Source organism: Amblyraja radiata, chromosome 11, assembly GCF_010909765.2.
Source record: "Amblyraja radiata isolate CabotCenter1 chromosome 11, sAmbRad1.1.pri, whole genome shotgun sequence".
In the NCBI taxonomy this organism is placed as follows: domain Eukaryota; kingdom Metazoa; phylum Chordata; class Chondrichthyes; order Rajiformes; family Rajidae; genus Amblyraja; species Amblyraja radiata.
In genome coordinates, this window is record NC_045966.1 from 10,465,660 (window position 1) to 10,471,479 (window position 5,820).

A 5,820-nucleotide genomic window follows, 5' to 3' on the forward strand; every position below is an offset into this window, starting at 1 on the left:
TCTAGTCCACTCCCTGCACACTAGGGGCAATTTACAGGCTCCAATTAGCCCTACAAACCCGCACGTCTTTGGGATGTTGGAGGAAACCAGAGCACCCGGAGGAAACCCGCCTCCACAGGAAGAATGTGGAAACTCCACACAGGCAGCACCCGAGGTCAGCATCGAACCCGGGTCTCTGGCGCTGTGAGGCAACAGCTCTACCAGCTGTGCAACTGTGCCATCCATTCAATGTGGAATTTATATTTAAATACTTCGATCTGTACCTGTATGTATCCGTCTGCCCTTTGTATATTAAGGTTTTGTTTCAACTATGTATCTATACAAATGTGTGCATATTTAAGTGTCTTATTGTGATTCCATTTGACTGTTTAGGTTGGTGCATCAGGATCTGTGCAAGAATGTTTGTGTACATGAGTGTGAATTAGTGTGGATGTGTCAGTTGTGTGCTTGTGTTTGTGAATGCGTCTTAACGCTATTTAGGGCTTGGAGTCATTGCAAGATGGGGCGGCACGGCGGTGCAGCGGTAGAGTTGCTGCCTCACAGCGCCAGAGGCCCGGGTTCGATCCTGACTACGAGTGCTGTCTCTACGGAGTTTGTACGTTCGCCCCTTGACAGCGTGGGCTCTCTCCGGGTGCTCCAGTTTCCTCCCACAAAGATGTACACATTTGTAGATGAATTGGCTTTGGTGAAATTGTAAATTGTCCCGAGTGTGTAGGATAGTGCTAGTATCCGGGGTGATTGCAGGTCGGCGCGGACTCAGTGGGCCGAAGGGCCTGTTTCCGCGCTGTATCTCTAAAAGTAAAAAAACTAAAAACTAAAGATGCAATTAATTTCCAAGTCAGGGTGGTATGTGACTTATACATGGAATAGCACATGTAATTATTTGCATGTGGCAATGTACATTGGCGTACATATTCTTTGTGAGAACGTGGGTGTGAGTACAAGTCAGTATTAATATATCGGCATGCTTTAGTTTTGTGCAAACACAGTTGCTGCCTTCATGAACATCCACATGTTTTGCAGCATACTTTGTTCTCTGCTCACATCTCTATAAAGTAAACAGATGTATATATATATATATATATATGTTTTAATAGCGCTGTATCTCCTCCGTGGATCGTCACCTTGTCGTGGTGGAGAAGCTTGTGTGGACCTGAGATCCTGAGAGCGATGCCGTCTGGAGCTTTGCTCCTGGTAGGGCCACCCATGGCGGTAAGGTCGGAGGGGGAGGTCTCTGACAAAGAGCAATCCAACCAAGACCTCAACGGTGGAACAGGCGGAGGACGATGGCTGACCTTCGTGGACCGTCACAACGGCTGGGAAGGCGGATGGATGAAGGCTGCAGCAGAAAAGGGTCTCCGGTCATCTTGGACTCCATGCCACTGGATCCTGACCCAGATCTGTCAAGGACCATGTGGTGGCTGTCTGTGCACCAGTTAAACAAAGTCTGGAGACAACCATGGTTAGCCATGACCGAATAAATGCTGTATCATTGATAATTATTACTATTTATTATAATTGTGGTGCAATGCCATCTTTAATCCCCGAATGATATACATTCTTATGTGGGACGCATCCCTACATGGAACACAGCCTCTTATGGTTTATATAATAATATGTGATCAATCCATTCTCTCCCTCTCCTTTCCTCCAATGTTCTCCCTCGGTTCATAAGTCATAGAAGCAGAATTAGGCCATTCAAGTCTACTTTGCTGAAGATAATCACATAAAGCTGGTGTAACTCAGCAGGACAGGCAGCATCTCTGGAGGGAAGGAATGGGGTGATGTTTCGGGTCAAGGCTCTTCTTCAGTCCACCATTCAATCATGGCTGATCTACCTTTCCTTCTCAACCCCATTCTCCTGCCTTCTCCCCATAACCCCTGACACCCGTACTAAATCAAGAATCCATCCATCTCCGCCTTAAAAATATCCATTGACTTGGCCTCCACAGTCTTCTGTGGCAATGTATTGCATAGTTTCACCTCCCTCTGACTACCTCATCTCCTTTCTTGAGGTAGTAACGTCTTCTGGTCCCAACTGAAGAAAGATACAAAATGCTAGGGTGACTCAGCGGTGCAGGCAGCATCCCTGGAGTGATGTTTCCGGTCGAGACCCTTCATCAGACTGATTATGTCTTATGGTTCCAGTCCTGTTCCACTGCAGTCAGCGATATCTTTACCCCCTCCTAGCTCTTCATGTTGTCTAGAGCATGTCCCAATTTTCCATCCATGTTGCCTTCTATCCTAAAGAGGCTGACGTTGAGAAACATTATCCATAAGCTTGCAGGACATCCACAAATGCAGATGACGCAAACGATTTACTCCTCTTCAAACCACATGTATCATTAAAAAATCTAACATCAAATTATAAATGAATGAATAAATGAATTAAACGGAATGCCTGGAAACCATCATCATCATTCAATTCAATTGTATCAGGACAGTTTTATAGCCCAGACTCCAGTGATGCAGCAGTAGACTTGCTGCCTTACAGCACCAGAGAATCCCGGTTCAATCCTGACTACGGGTGCTGTCTATATGGAGTTTGTACCTACTTCCTGTGATGGCGTGGGTTTTCTCCAGGTGCTCTGGTTTCCTCCCATATTCCAAACACACGCAGATTTATAGGTTAATTGGCTTCTGTAAATTGTCCCTAATGTTAGAATGGAACTAGTGTATGGGCCGTTGGTTGGCATGGTCTCGGTGGGTCGAAGGGCCTGTTTGAGCACTGTATCTCTCAACTAAACTAAACTAAACTAAACTACGGTGCAGGAAGGAACTGCTGGTTTAAACCGAAGATAGATACAAAATGCTGGAGTAACTCGGCGGGACAGGCAGCATCTCTGGAGAGGATGAGGAATAGGTGACGTTTCGGGTCGAGTCTGCAGTCTGAAGAAGGGTCTCGACCCGAAAAGTCACCCTTTCCTTCTCTCCAGAGATGCTGCCTGTCCCGCTGTGTTACACCAGCATTTTGTAAAAACGAAACACCTCTTTGAATATCTTCAGCAGTTCTTAATTCATCTGTAATCTTTGATTCTGTGCTGGGATTGAAACTCATATTCAGCTATTGCTAAGAATGCCTCGTTCCACTTCAGTAGTATCACTTATTCCTGAACACATTAGTGTGTGCCTTCATCACCAGGAAGCTCACATTCCCTTTTCCTCTTTTTCCCCCGCTGCCTTCTTAATCCCGCCAAGCTTCTATTTATATGAATTTATCCAAAATTCTATCTGCACTGAAGCAGTCATAAGCTAGATTCACAGAGTCATAGAATCATTGAGTCATCCAACATGGAAATAGGCCATTTGGCCCACAGTGTGCACACCAATAAACACCAAGCCCCATTTATTATCTCACCATTGTTTGAATCCTCACTCCCATCGATCGTCGAGAATGAAGGGGGACCCTGTGTGGGAGGGGGCTCACTGAGAATGAAGAAGGGAGACCCTGAGAGGGGGCTGACAAGAGGGAGGGGGGGGGGGGGATACTGAAAACATAGAAACATAGAAAATAGGTGCAGGATGAGGCTATTCGGCCCTTCGAGCCAGCACCGTCATTAATTGTGATCATGGCTGCTCGTCCCCAATCAATAACCCGTGCCTGCCTTCTCCCCATATCCCTTGATTCCACTAGCCCCTAGAGCTCTATCTAACTCTCTCTTAAATTCATCCAGTGATTTGGCCTCCACTGCCCTCTGTGGCAGGGAATACCACAAATTCACAACTCTCTGGATGAAAACATTTTTTCTCACCTCAGTCTTAAATGGCCTCCCCTTTATTCTAAGACTGTGGGCCCTGGTTCTGGACTCGCCCAACATTGGGAACATTTTTCCTGCATCGAGCTTGTCCAGTCCTTTTATAATTTTATATGTTTCTATAAGATATCCCCTCATCCTTCTAAACTCCAGTGAATACAAGCCTAGTCTTTTCAATCTTTCCTCATATTACAGTCCCGCCATAGGACTGGTCGGCGAACTTTTATAACTTTGCCGGCACCAAAACGTGGTGACTCTTGTGCAGTGCCCAGGTGAGGTGTGCCTTATGATTTTACCAGGCAGTATGCAAAACCAAACTGTACCTGTGACAATAAAGAACCTCAGATGCTGGTTTAAATCGAAGGTAGACACAAAATGCTGGAGTAACTCAGCGGGACATGGAAGCATGGAAACAGGCCCTTCGGCCCAACTTGCCCATGCCGGCCAAAATGCCCCATCTAAACTTGACCCACCTGCGCTCATTTGACCCATACCCGTCTAAACCTTTCCTATCCATGTTCCTGTCCAAATGCCATTTAAATGTTGTTATAGTACCCGTACTTTCTTGTTTAAGAAAGAACTGCAGATGCTGGAAAAATCGGAAGTAGACAAAAATGCTGGAGAAACTCAGCGGATGAGGCAGCATCTATGGAGAGAAGGAATAGGCAACGTTTCGGTGTTAATCACTTCCAGTGCATTTCTAATCTAAATATTCTAAACTTATTGTTCTGTTTTAACTTCTCGATGTGTCTCACTGCTCAGTTTTGCTTATTTATAATCACGTGTACCGTGCTTTTGATGCGTGCCAACCAATCAGTGTCGGACGTAGTCCGAGCGTCTCGACCTAAAATATCACCTATTTTCTCCAGAAATGCTGCCTGACCCACTGACTTACTCCAGCAGTTCGTGTCTATCTATTGTAAAGATGGCCCGAGAGTCTCCAATGAGGTAAATAGTAGATAGACACAAAAAGCAGGAGTAACTCAGCGGGACAGGCAGCATCTCTGGAGAGAAGGAATGGGTGACGTTTCTGGTCGAGACCCTTCTTCAGACTGGCTAGGGATAAGGGAAGTTTAAGAGTTTAAGAGAGTTTATTGTCATGTGTCCCAGATAGGACAATGAAATTCTTGCTTTGCTTCAGCACAACAGAATATAGTAGGCATGAATACAGACCAGATCAATGTGTCCATTATACCATTATATAAACATATACACACATGAATAAATAAACTGATAAAGTGCAAATAACAGATAATGGGCTATTAATGTTCATAGTTTTGTTTGAGTTGAGTTTAATAGCCTGATGGCTGTGGAGAAGTAGCTATTCCTGAACCTGGACGTTGCAGTCTTCAGGCTCCTGTACCTTCTACCTGAAGGTAGCAGGGAGATGAGGGTGTGGCCAGGATGATGTGGGTCCTTGATGATGCTGCCAGCCTTTTTGAGGCAGCGACTGCGATAGATCCCCTCGATGGTAGGGAGGTCAGAGCCGATGATGGACTGGGCAGTGTTTACTACTTTTTGTAGTCTTTTCCGATCCTGGGCGCTCAAGTTGCCGAACCAAGCCACGATGCAACCAGTCAGCATGCTCTCTACTGTGCACCTGTACGAGTGATATAGACGGTGACGTGGAGAGATAAAGAACAATGAATGAAAGATATGCAAAAAATTAATGATGATAAAGGAAACAGGCCATTGTAAGCTGTTTGTTGGGTGAAAATAAGAAGCTGGTACGACTTGGGTGGGGGAGGGATAGAGAGAGAGGGAATGTCGGGGCTACCTGAAGTGAGAGAAATCAATATTCATACCACTGGGCTGCAAGCTGCCCAAGCGAAATACTGTATGAAATGCTGTTCCTCAATACATAAATAGTAGCTCTGGACGGCCCTCTAGTCATTGGTAGTGGCTACGTTGCCTGATAACAGCTGTGAAGAAACTGTTGCTGAATCTGGAGGTGTGCGTTTTCATACTTCTGTCCCTCTTGCTTGATGGGAGAGGGGTGAAGAAGGAATCTATTAATGTGTAGGAAGGAACTACAGACGCTGGTTCAAACCGAAGATGGACACAA